This window comes from Choristoneura fumiferana, chromosome 7 (genome assembly GCF_025370935.1).
Source record: "Choristoneura fumiferana chromosome 7, NRCan_CFum_1, whole genome shotgun sequence".
NCBI lineage: Eukaryota > Metazoa > Arthropoda > Insecta > Lepidoptera > Tortricidae > Choristoneura > Choristoneura fumiferana.
This window is the reverse complement of record NC_133478.1, coordinates 16,790,440-16,804,395: the sequence shown is the minus strand read 5'-3', so window position 1 is coordinate 16,804,395 and position 13,956 is coordinate 16,790,440. Positions and strand designations below refer to the sequence as shown.

General features: G+C 37.2%; 1 protein-coding gene across 1 annotated transcript in view; it reads left to right on the top strand.

Annotated features, from left to right (window-relative positions):
* Positions 1–11,296: 11,296 nt before the first annotated feature.
* Positions 11,297–13,956, top strand: part of LOC141429788 (uncharacterized) — a 369,922-nt gene continuing 367,262 nt past the window's right edge. Inside the window, exon 1 of the mRNA XM_074090325.1 lies at positions 11,297–11,397. The gene's annotated coding sequence lies outside the window, so the exon portion shown is untranslated. The remainder of the gene's footprint in view (positions 11,398–13,956) is intronic.

The following is a 13,956-nucleotide window of genomic DNA, read 5'->3' as shown; positions in this document are numbered from 1 at the left end:
TTGCTTTTCTTATGTAAGAGGGAGCAAACGAGCCTGCGGTTCAATGTAATTGTGTATTGTTACTTATATTATTATATCGTTACAGGGAACATTTGATATAAAAAACAGGTGTCTCTTTTCTCCGCAACTGATTTCTCGCTTACTCATCGTGCGATATCAACTGAAATGTTTTGAATAAAGCCTCTCAAAACAATATTGACTTGCAGCTTTATCTAGCTCGTGTAACAAAATCAAACGTGTTACTTATTGAGTAAGGTTTACGTTTGAATGGCGCAGGTGTGATGCGAGGTTGTTAAAGTTATGTGATCATTTCGTAGTCTCATAAAATAGGTATGGCTGACAATGAATTTAGTATGTGTAAAGATTGTTATGTTTGATAATGCCATTTGGTATACACTGTAAACAATTTCCTTACTTACAATGGAAACAAAACAGAAACATAAAATATGATGTTTATATACATTGTGAAATATTTATCTTAAAATTTATCTGAAATGTTTCGACGGATGATAGGGTAGTAAGACAGAACACCGCTGTAGTTTTTTTCAAGATTTTCTCATTATGGTTGGCAATTTTTATTATTATCATACATTTATCGAAGTCCTTATCGTCAAAGGGGTGACTTTATCATTAATCAAAAATTTTAATACAAAATAAGTAAATAATATAGTAAAACTAACTCTCTCGTCTGTTGAAATACTAGAAACATTTTTAAGTCCCGTTCACAATATGGACACCTACAGCATTATTAGGACTGCGGGTGCGTTGCCGGCCTAAAAGGGGGGCTAATAGGGGAAGGGGAAAGAAGGAGGGGGGAGAGGGGAGTTTGGGCCTCCGGATCTCCCACTCACCGTTCGAAACACAGTAGCAAAACTACTATTTCACGGCGGTATTCTCTGGGAGAGTGTGGTACTAACCCGGTCGAGCCGGTCCATTCGTACTGCAGTCAGCAAGCGGTACCAGTAAGGCTCTACCACACCAAAATTCTATTCTTCATGTATCTGTAATTTTATTAAAACAAAGCCGAGTCCCCGTATTCAAAATATACAGATTCTACACTATGTTTCTTTTGCGTAATCCACTGCAAAGCCTGACTTTGTAGCGTCGCCTACGTCTCGTAGCAACTGCTACGAATTGTCTACGCCATAGCAGATTGTTTCTGTGCACAGCTCATTCTGCAGGATTCTGTTTCGTATCTTTGAAAAGCGAAATTGAAAAGTATGATTAAGAGCGTTTATACCTGCTGAGCTGGCAACGTTGCATTTTTGTTAGTTTTTCTCGATTATTCTATAAAAATTTAATGAAAATCAAAAATTTGGTTTGATAGAACTCTTCTTAATATATAAGTTAATGTGTCTACTCCAATATTTTTTATGGAATAATCAGGAAAAACTAACAAAAATGCAACGTTGCCAGCTCAGCAGGTAAAATGCTCTTAACAATCAAACTAACAATTGTGTACAGTCAAGGGCATAAAACATTACCAAAGCGTCAAAAATATCTATACACTTTTATGACACTAGCCATAAGGTCGATGTATGCATTATATTTGACGCTACGGCTGTATAGATATTTATGCCCACGACTGTACACGAGTGCCCCATTTTCATGCACGGTGGCGCCACTGTTTACGTAATAAAAATTACAATCCCCATCTCACCAAGCAAGGGCTTGTCTCAGAATAAGAGGACTTGGGCTGGGCTATATACATAGCACGGGGGGGCTAATGCAGAACAAGAATTTCACAGCATTATTTAACTTGTTTCATAGGTATAATGTAAATATTATTTTCATATGTTTTCTTATGTTATCCTTCGCCAAATGGTGAAATAATAAACGTAATTTTGAAAGAGATGCAATTGTGTTTCAAATTTTAAACTTTCTAAGATCGTAATTGAGGACAAATTTTATGAAACAAGTTTTTTTAAATATTTATCTTTTTTATTTAATAAAATATTTATATCTTATATAAATAATATCTCTTTAATTTTTAAGCTGTGGAGATCAAGAGAAGAGGCCTTTGCCCAGCAGTGGGGCACTATACAGGCTATGTTAAAAAAAATGCACGTAAAAAACATTTAATTGGTCTTTGACCATTTTGATACTAACTTATGAAATAACTCTACAATATAGCAACTTACTTCAATTGCCTACGTAACAATAAATATCAAGTTTTTCCAAACAATAAACATGACAAACGATCAAGCACAAGTTAGGTGTACCTACAAACTTATTTCTTACATCCATAATGGCGCCACTGTCGCAACATCTCCTTCAACATAGTACGTGAAAATAACTTTATTTTTCATCCACACGCAACCAATATCTTGGTAATTTTCTAAGCACCCGTCGACACAAGCTTACCTTTACCGCTGGCAATGGCGCCACTGTCAAACGTTTTCTTCATTAACAAGTATATGAGAGCGTTAGTTCAGCTTTTGACCACCTATACAGATAAATTGGAAATTTTTATAAGTACCAGTTTACTGCCTTGTTATTCGTTACTTTTGTTTTATGACACATTTGCGACATGTCATAAAACCATGTAGACATTGAGGTTAAGGATTTTTATTGCGAGCGTGAAAAATTACCCTATTGAATTTTACCGTAATATGCAAACAATACTAAAGGCTGACCAGAATTATAAACAAACCTCGCCATATTACAGAAAACCAATAGAACTAATTTCTTGCACTGGCAACAATAAATTCAAATGTCATCTGTCTATTGCTGTCAAAGTTTAACGTTGATTCCGCGTCGTATTTTAAAGTGCTATTTTGTGTTTTTGTGCGTTAAAATGCCGAAGATTATCCATAGGTTTGGAAGGAAAATAATTCACAATGTATGTGTCATTGCTGTTATAAATAAATTATTTTCTTTCTTTCTTTCTTTCTTTCAAAAGTATTTGTCATACAAAAAGTCTGAAGGTTTAGACAATATTCCTTTAAATAACATCACCAACACCGTTGTCAATATGACTGGTAGTACCGTATAGTAAGTGTAAATGAAGTCTGTTTCAATAAAAAACGTAGAAGTGCTGCCCTCGCGTCAGGTTTTTATATTCCTGGTCAGCCTATAAAATAATCAAAGCCCCGGATTCAAGGTGGATGCAGGCCACTTCCAACCGAAGCAACTGGAGATCTATGGGTGCAATGAGGCCGTCCAACAGTGGACGTCCTACGGCTTTTTTTAACCGTGCTTCAATGTAGAATCTTACTACTAATGGTATTATGGATGCAGATCTCGCTGAATCGCTGAACTATATTATATTTTGATTTTTTTTATTTAATTTATTGTATTGTCCCCCCTTCTCAGACACCTTCTTTGACAGATAGGTCTGATGTTTGGTACACACCTTTTAGTTCTGATGACGATACTATTTAATATATTCGGTACTACTGTTTACCCGCCGGCTTCGCACACGTAAATCATTAGATCCAGCAGCTGAATTGAAGTTTTGGAATTTTTAAAAATTCCCGTGGGATTTCCCGAAAATGAAATCGTGGTGTTCATTAACGTTATAATCATATCAAATTTGATGACTCTAAGCCCAGCGGTTGTTGTTTCGAGATTTTATCCCTCATCATCATCATCATCCCAGCCTATATACGTCCCACTGCAGGGCAGAGGCCTCCTCTCAGAACAAGAGGGCTTGGGCCATAGTTCCCACGCGGGCCCAGTGCGGATTGGGAACTTCACACGCACCATTGAATTGCTTCGCAGGTTTGTGCAGGTTTCTTCACGATTTTATCCCTATCCCGTAGGAATATGGGAATAAAAAGTACCTTTGTTTTATTCCAGACGTACAGCTTACACACCAAATTTTATCCAAATCCGTCTAGCCGTTTCAGCGTCAAGGAGTAACAAACTGCTGCCACAAAATGGCGGATACCATATAATTTTTTCACAACACCCTCCATTTGGGTATCAAATGAAACGGCTTGTCTACTAAAACAGAGTACGAGAAAAAATGCAAATCCAATATGGCCACCAATATTTTGCTTCACAACTCCTTTTAAATTACCGTCGTTTGGATGAAAATCTAAGTATTAATCAAAAGAAAAGCATATATAAGTACTTACAGCAAAAACCCTGCATTAAAAATTTGTTTTTTAACAAAAACCCATCTTACTAAACAAAATGACATTTTAATCAACCCCCATTTCACTAACAACCCCTTCTAAAACCCCATCGATTAAGGCCTCATGAATTCCCGTGACAAGTTCGGACAAGACGCTTCAACCGTCCGCCATATTTGAATTGCAAATGGCGGCCGTCAAAGAAAACATGACAATTAACATGGGGACAGTATTCATTTGTTAATTAGAGATTTTTTGGGTCAAGGGTGAACTGAGTGCATAAGGCGAACGATTGATTTATAAAAAATTTGGTTTGGTTTATAAAATGAAGACGATTTAAGTGCTTTTAAGACTCTGTTTTTGTACCTTAAACGGGGAAAAAACTCGACTGCCTTAAAAAAAACTCAAAAATTTAGTTTCGTAGTGTAGAATCTGTTATGTAACTTGAAATTCATTAGTCAAGACCAACTGCTGAGAATTTTAAGGCTATGGCCCATTTTACGAAGCTAAAGTTACAATTTACAAGCGGTAGTCTCTTTTCAATGCATACTTTTAAACAAAGACTACCGCTTGATTATGATTAGTATTGGCCTTATCGAGGCCCAAAAGTCTCGCTTCATGTAAAAGGAGATCATTTAATTAAGTTCGAAGCAGTTGATTGCTGCGATCTCTCTATTATATTTAAGTAGAAACTTAAATTGATGGTGAATTAGTGACGTCTACCATGCTATGGCCCTTGGAAAAGGAATTTTTAAATTCAAGGCAACACTTTACTTTTTTTTGCAAGCTTTTGAGTCTTTGTACCGTATTGTATTGATGAATTTAACGTTATTCGTTTTATTTTCCAGTTTTGTAACTCGTTAAGACATCTAAGAAATATATTCCCTATTACGTCAGGCCTAAATTGCCTGGATTCGCACTAGGTTTTGAAAAACACTAATGACAGTAGTTTGTTTTAATGGCTCAGAATCGCGTTTAACCGTACTTAAGATACCCATAGCAGGGGTCTTTAAATAAGGATTACCCTCTCTTGGAACACTTGAGAGTATAAAGAGCCTTCACGCTGAATACCGAGACCCTTTAGCATCAAATTACTGTGTTATTGATCCGTAACTATCCTTAATCGTCAACAAGTCAAAAGTTTACTTTTGTACAAATAAAACACCTTTTTAAAAATTATTTCTTAGCCTATCTTCGTGAACGTACACGAAAAAAAACAATCAAGTTAAAACAAAAACTACGAAACTCTTCTACATTTCCGTTCCGTTCACAGAAAACATTCAAAACAGAAATTCGATTAACAACTTCAAAATTATTTCACAAAATGTGTCATGCCCCATCCTCGTTCCCGTCACTCAGTTTAATGCTCGTTTTTAGACATATTTCGCATCAAAGTTCCGTAGCTGACTGGGACAGTTATTTTTTAGGGTTCCATGCACAATAGATGTCAACTGGACACTATATTAAGACTCGGCCTTATTTTATGGGGATCTGCTGCAGACATTGAGTCAGTTTTTATCTTACAGAAGAGAGCAATTAGAGCAAACTCTTGCGGCACATTCTTCTTGGCAATCATGGTCTTTCCGAAAGCACTGATAGTATAAAAAAGTGCATACATATAAAGAGCCCTTTGTGGCTTACTTACAGAAGAAATGTTTTGATTACGATTAAACAAAACTACCTGCTTCGTAGTATAAAACCCTTCGTGTTGGAGGGAAACTCGCGCTTGCCCAGTTTTTTACGAGGAGACATCGTTTGATGGGGTCCTATTAAAACTTTGGCCTCTGCTTTATTAAGTCGCATGCGAAATGTAGGTAAGGTTTGGGTTGCCCTTTTGAAGCAACATTTGTGTCCTATTGAGATATTCATGGGCCGTGCGAAAATATCTGTTGTTAAGTGTTCCTCTTCTGGGTTAGTACCATTTCGTCTAAAAAGCAGCTGGTCTACGTAGTAAAGTAGCAATTGGTCTAAGTAGCAACTGGTCTAAGTAGCAACTTGTCTAAGTATCAAGTGGTCTAAAATTATTTGACTCAATGTCGACGGAGCTCCACTTCGCGGAGCTCCTATGCCGCGGGACTGATTCGCTTCGCGCCTTGAAGCAAATATAACCTAACCTACCTCATTATGTTTATTCAAGTTTTCGACAAAAACAGGTTAGTACCAATTGCTTTTTAGACCACCTGCTACTTAGACCAGTTGCTCCTTAGACCATTTGCTACTTAGACTAGCTACTTTTTAGACCAGTTACAACTTAGACCAGCTGCTTTTTTAGACAAAATAATACTAACCCTTTCCTCTTACCCTACTACGAAGATTGCAAAGGAAAGCTATGATATTAAATATAATGACCCGGATAACTCACGTCTTAAATCGAGTTTAGCTCGACATGTTTCGGGCTAATCCGTAGCCCTTCGTCTTCGGAGCAACGCGACTCAGCGGCTGCTGCAACACGCGCACTGCGCGCCGCCGCTCTGCTCGCGCGACTACCCGGCGTGTTTAAGACGTGAGTTATCCGGGTCATTATATTTAATATGAGTGAGTCTCACGGTAGTTTCATGTTCGAAAGCTATGATTTTAAGCAGTCCGTTATTTAAGCTCTCTTGCTAGTCGTGGTTTTTGAAAGTATAATCATAATTCCGATGTGGTCCCATGTTACCAAATCAGGATCTGATGATGGGATCCTAGAAAAATTGAGGGCAACCCTCAAATTTTATAAGCACACCTATAGCGATTTTGACAGTTTTAACAGCATATCAGCATAAATATTTGTTTTGGTGTTAAAAATGCCTGCTGGCTCGTGCTGAGGCACCGACTTCAACTAGTAAAACATTATTTTCATGGCTTTCGTAGCCGGTTCAAATTTTTCTTAAATTAAATTAAATTTTTTTTCGTGTCGGTTCTACTTTAGGGTTCTGTAGCCAAAATAGAACCCACACAATTTCCCTATGTTTGTCTATGTCAGTCTGTCCGACCGTCTGTCCGTGCGCGGCTTTGCTCTAAGACTATCAATGATAGAAAGCTGTAATTTTGCACGGGTATATGGTAGCAACTACGCAAGTAAAATAGTAGGAAAAAAAAAAATAAAAAAAATTCAGGGTACTTCCCATAGACGTAAAATGGGGGTGATTTTTTTTCTCGACTGACCCTATAGTGTCGAACACCGTTGGATAGGTCTTTAAAAATCATTGGGGGTTGCCACGACGATTTTTCGATTAAGTGATTTGTTTGCGAAATATTCAACTTTAAAGTGCAGATTTTCATTAAAATCGAGCGTCCTAAACTTTGAAAAAATTCAGGGTGGTAGTAAATATTTCAAATTTACAGGAAAAGATATAATATCGAAAATACAAACTGAGACCCGACTGCAACTGAGACTGTTTTTTTTACGGGATGACCGCAAAAGTAACAAATTTGGAGTTGAAATAAAAATACAAAAAGATTCCAAATAACCAATCATAAAAGCTATAATGACTAAATTTGCTTATGAATTATTAGTAGTTAAGAATAAATAGCAGCCTAAGGTATAAAATACAATACAATACAATAACTCTGTATTGCACACCAACACAGTGAGCAGTATATAGAAAACACAGGAATACACACATTACTATACTTAGAAGATTCCGTATACACTTCGAAATCCTGAGAAAAATATAATTTGATTTTTTCGTAATGGCTACGGAACCCTATCTTGGGCGTGTCAGACACGCTCATGGTCAGTATTTTTAAATCTTTTACTGTAATAGGGTTTGAAAATAGAGAATGAAAATTTTTCTGCAATTTTTTTTTCGCCTTTCAGTGATATTACGGTTTTAAAATTGTAAATGGACTCTCTGTAAGGGACCATTTAACCCCTTTCCGCTTTACGGGTATTTTTGTACCACGCTGTAGTGAGAAGAGTAACCAATTGAAATTGTACTTTACGTCGAATAAAAAGTCAATGACGCATTTCTCTACAGTGCCTCAGTAATAAGATTTGTGACAAAGTGATTGATTATGTGCATGTGTGTTTTTTTTTTTCGACTGGATGGCAACAAGCTAGTGGGTCTCCTGATGGTAAGAGATCACCACCGCCCATAGACACCTGCAACACTAGGGGGATTGCAGATGCGTTGCCAACCTAGAGGCCTAAGATGGGATGGGACCTCAAGTGCCAGTAATTTCACCGGCTGTCTTGCTCTCCACGCCGAAACACAACAGTGCAAGCACTGCTGCTTCACGGCTGGATTAGCGAGCCAGATGGTGATAGCAATCCCGGCGGACCTTGCACATGGTCCTACCACCTGCACTTCTGAATTTTTCGATATTCTAGTGCGAAATTACATTTGAAATTTACCACGAGCTTCACGGTATGAGAAAACTTCGTCAAGGATACCTACACAAACCTGCGAAGTAATTCGATGGTGTGTGTGAAGTACCCAATCCGCACTGTGCCCGCGTGGGAACTACGGCCCATGCCCTCTTATTCTGGGAGGAGGCCTGTGCCCAGCAGTGGGATGTATATAGGCTGGGATGATGAATAATCGCTATTCAAAACGACACCGTGCGGGAAACCGGTGGATGCAAGTGGCGAGTTGTCGTCCATTGTGGCGTTTTAAGGAGGAGGCCTTTGTTCAGCAGTGGACGTCTTCCGGCTGATGATGATGATGATGATGATGAAGTTCAAAAAGGACCTCCATGATCATTTGTTAAACTTACAGATCAACTCAACATAAGCGCTTTTGTGTAAGGTGATGTGTAGTTGTACCGAGGGTGGGGAGGGGGGCCCTGTTATCGGTTGGAGTTATTGTGTTGCGGTTTGTGTCCCAATGTTGCCAGGCTGCAGTAATTGTTTTATGTATGTATGTAAAACTTTTTAATGTACCATGAGCCAAATAAGTGGTTTATTAACATGTTTGTTAGGTTACTTATGCGAAATAATTCTAATTAATTAAGTAAAATTCTTATGTTGGTAATTAACGAAAAAGTTTAAAATCTGAAGCCTCTACCTTTTTGCTCGAAAAGATTCAGCGTTGTAACAGACAGACAGGCAAACGGAGACACAGTTGAAGCTTACCTAGACACCTGCAATCGTATTTTCAAATCTAAAGATTTTGCCAACCATAATTCTTTTTCGCCAGAATCAGCAAGATTCGGTATTGCCAGATACGTCAAAGAAAACCTTACCATCATGACGTATTGTTATGAGTTAAGATAAATGAAAGAAAGTATCATACCTAATTGCCGTTAAACAAAGCTACCGAAAAACGAAAGGCTTAGCTATCGAAGTCGAAGAGTATCGTTCAAAAACATTTCCAAATCGGGAGTCGTGTCTCATTTCCTTTGATACCAATAAAGGGATGTACAAAAAAAAGTAAGTCAGAAAAAATTAGGAAGACTTCAAATGCCCTTATTTATCAGGATCGGCCTGGGAATTAATTAATGAGGCTCACAAGGGAAGGCATTTTCCTTAAACGACCAAAACTCCCCGAGCCTTTAAGCTTATTTAAGGGTTTTTTCCATGTCGTTACAAGTAATCGACCATAAAATAGTACAGATTCTGTTCCGTTTGAAACTTTGCGTTTGAAGAACGGCTTTATGAGCGGTTCGGGAATTTAAATTGAGAATGTTCTTCGAAGACCGACTGCATAGAACTATATTATTATACACGTACGTAGATGATTTGTTTTCTTTGTATGCTCTATGTGTGAAGTCGTGGTGGCCTAGTGTGACCTCAAGCAGAAAATCGTGGGTTCAAATCCGGGCTCAAACCTCTGCGTTTTTCTAAATTAATGTGCGAAGTTAGATTTGAAATTCACTACGAGCGTATTGGTGAAGACCAAAAAGTTGCACACCTGTTAGAGCTGCGTTAGCAGGGAGTTCAAATTACCATTAACTTTTTTCATTGTGACACGAAAATTAATAATACATTTTTATGGATAATTTTGTGTCACAATGGAAAAAAATAATACAATACAATACAATAACTCTTTATTGCACACCAACACAGTAAGCAGTACAGTAATAAGCAAATAACAAACAGTATAATAAGTAATCATAAATACCTGCTAAGACAGCTTTAACAGGTGTGCAACTTTTTGGTCTTCACTTGTTTAGGAAAACAAAAGCCAATGGTGATTGTTAAGTTCCCAATTGCTACTGAGTCCGCGTGGGAACTACTGTCCAAGCTCTCTAATTCTCAGAGGAGGTATTCCGGATTCTGCGAAATTTGCGAAAAGAAACTCCGAGCTTCTTCAACTGGCCAGCTACTGTCAAGGACCACTTCTCAGAGCCATAGGTTATCACTGGCACGACACACTGATTGAAAATTATAATTATGTTAGGTCAATTATTCTGTCCTTTCTTCCCCGTTTCGCTTTTATTTCAAAAGGGTACCCTAAAGGCATAGTGGAAGAAACTATCTATAGATACACACACAGTGCTAAAGCAAGCTACTATTATAAAAGTACATTACGTAACTTTACAGCGAGAGCGTTCTTCGGAAACAGATTCGAACAAAACACAATCGTTTTGTTTTTAAAATAAGTTTTGCGCCACAGATGTCGTTGACGTTAGGAAGTGGCGATACAGACAAAATATACTCTCATAATAGCGCAAAAACTGACAAAAAAAAATTAAAACGACTGACTGACTTATCATCAATATCTGGCACAAACCGAATTTAAAATATTGCGAAATTCTCACGGTTGAGAAACTCTACACAAGAGGCGTAAATATGTACTAATAATAATACTAATATATAATTATGTTAGATTAAAATGAAAAACTTTATTAAAAACCTTTACGATTAGTAACAAAAACAAAACTACGGACATTATGAACCATACTTTTAACATGTGACCTGTTCCATGCTGACGCAAGCCTTCTTATTAAAATATCAAACTCTGCACAGTTTATTAATTTCCTAGTTAATAGTTTTAAAATTGATTCGAAGGATTCTGTAGATATGTAGAGATGATAGCGTTCCAGTATTGGAACGTCTAGCCCTAGGTATTTTCCGCTACATGCTTTCAACCTAAGTACAATACACAGCTGTCTGTTTTGGTCAATGTAAGTAGCAGTACTGTTAAAAAAATTCTGCCAAACGGTACGTACTAAATGAAACAAAACACAAACGTTCCATTTTTGAAACGGCGAAATAAGTTTTGTGCCACAGATGGCGTTGACATCAGGAAGCGTCGATACAGATGGATAGCCTCAGTCTCGCAAAAGCGGTGGTAAGGGGCTGCCGCACGTTTTGTCGGCTCTCGTGGCGCGCGAAGTGTTTTGAGTGAGTGTTGTTTCGGAGGTTGCGAACTCGTTAGCTGCTTTGTTTGAGGTAAGCACAGTTTTAATGTTCTGGCAATTATTTTGAGTGAATCCTATATATTTTTTATTATTATTTTGAAGTGGAATTGACTAAGAAATTGGTACATACGGAAAGAGTTTCGCTAACTTTGTGGCAGATTGTAATAAAATTAGCGTTAATGAAAATAACTAGTTTTTGTTGAGCTAAATGTGTTTCAGGACGATTTATTTCGTGACTTGGAATGGTTTGGACAAAAAAGTTATTTTTTCATTAATGAGTCAATGAGTAATGATTACTAATATTTTTTATTTCATTTATAACATAAGAGTTAATAGCAATTAAAAACAAAAGCCAATTACAATAATTACCTAAATTTGCTTCGGAGTATAACATTATCAAATAAAATGTAATACTATCAATTCAACGTACCAATTATTATCCAAATAAAACAATAGACTAATAAATATTAATACGAAATAACTTTCAAAAATTTTAACAACGCAGAAAGTTTTCTTTTAAAGAATCGACCTAATTTATTAAAAATTACTATATTGAGCATGTAATTTGTTTACCAAAATATTTCAAACAAGATAAGTTCTCAGCTCTTCCGAATCTTATAAACTTATATTTTTTTTTCTTTTGTAACATTTCTGTCTGTGACTTTTTATTGCCTATAGATTTTCTGCGTAAAAAAAACTACATCGAAAGAGGATACAAGGTAGGTATCTCCATTCTTATTTCATGCAAATCTATTAAACCGTTTTATCGTTAAGAAAGTAGCAAAGATACTAAGATACTAGCTAAAAGCAAAAAAAATGCATAAAAAAGAGTGCATTTTATGAATAAGGATGTGGATGGCTTAATGAATACAGTTATCATTTATTTCTCTCATACATTGTTCAGTGATATTATGTCTGAAAATTTCAAAACACTGAAGTGATTGAGGTTTTACGTGTCCCTCGGTTAATCAATTATATAACTTGCTCTAAATTATATCAGACTATTTCAGGTTGGTTATAACAAATACTTAATTTAATTTTATGCAAATACTATTTAATAAAATACCCTTTTTCATTCTTATAATAGAGAAGAAAGCATTTTTTAAGTATTACATTATGGTATTGTTGATGGCCAGTACCAACTTAGGTTCGGCCAAATAAAAAAAGTTTTTATGTTAGTAGCTGGCCTCACATAGCGTCAGAACGTGAGTTAGGCCGCTTCTAGACGTTTGTTGTTTCACCGGACAACGGACAGTTTTTTTGCCGGACTTGCGGTGTTGCATGGCTAAGTCGCCGGACAAGCATTGTAAATAAATAAAATAAAATAAATAAATATCACGGACAATTCACACCAATTGACCTAGTCCCAAAGTAAGCTTAGCAAAGTGTGTTATGGGTACTAAGCAACGGATAAATATAATTATATTATTATTTTATTGTAAGCCATACAACACCGCAAGTCCGGCAAAAAAACCGGTCCGTTTTCCGGTGAAAACGACGTAGCGTTGCCCAGCAGCGCGGGACACTATATAGGCTATTAAAAAAGTTACTGACAAGATAACGTCAAATTATGTCACAGTTTGGGAAAGGTTACTGACCGTGACAAAACTCAGTCATTTTCAAGATGACATGACGTTTTTAAACATGAAGTTCCGGCAGGCTTTTTAAAAAGGTGAGGGTCAAGTGGGGTGGAAAGTGCCATTGGTGCTTGAGGGCATTTTTATGAATAACCGCTACAAACGATGTACAAAATATGGTAGCAGCTTTTGCCGACTATTTTCTGCAAGAATTAAGCAATAATAATATAAAAGACATACATTACATTGTGAATTTACCACGAGCTTGGTGAAGGAAAACAACTTTGAGTAAACCTTCACACACCTGTGAAGTAATTCAATGCTATGTGTTAAGTTTCCAATCCGCACTGGCCCCCGTGGGAACTACGGCCCAAGCCATCTCATTCTGAGAGAAGGCGTGTGCTCAGCAGTAGGATGTAAAATAGGTAATGATGATGAAAATAAATACTTGGTAAGTACATTTTAGACACCTAAATGACATTTCCAGAATAATTCTATTGACTAAAAAATATTTACGTAAGTGCAATAATATACTTGTTAGGTACGTCCAAATAAATCGTAGTCCCACTGATGGGTATAGACCTCCTCTGTGAATGAGAGGGCTTGGGCCTTAAGCGGCAGTTACACTGCGTCATTCACCTAATGCGGTCGCCGAATTTGTTTCAAACTACTTCGGCGAACGAACGTCGTCTTTACATTAGTCTGTCCGTCTACTGCGGCGGCCATATTAAGGCGGTGGCAGCTGTCGCTCGCCGAATGCGGCCGACTACCTACCGTGTTCTTTACACTTTTGCGGTGGCCGCATGCAGCAGCACTCAGTATAATTGCCACTTTAGTTCTCACGCGGATCCAATGCTGATTGGGAACCTCGCACACACTGTTGAATTACTCCTCAGATCTGCAGGTTTCCTCACGATGTTTTACTTCATCGTGAAGCTTATAAATAATTTAAAATCCAATTTCTAAACTACACATCTGTATCAAATTTGAAGTCGATGCGATGACTAAAAGTT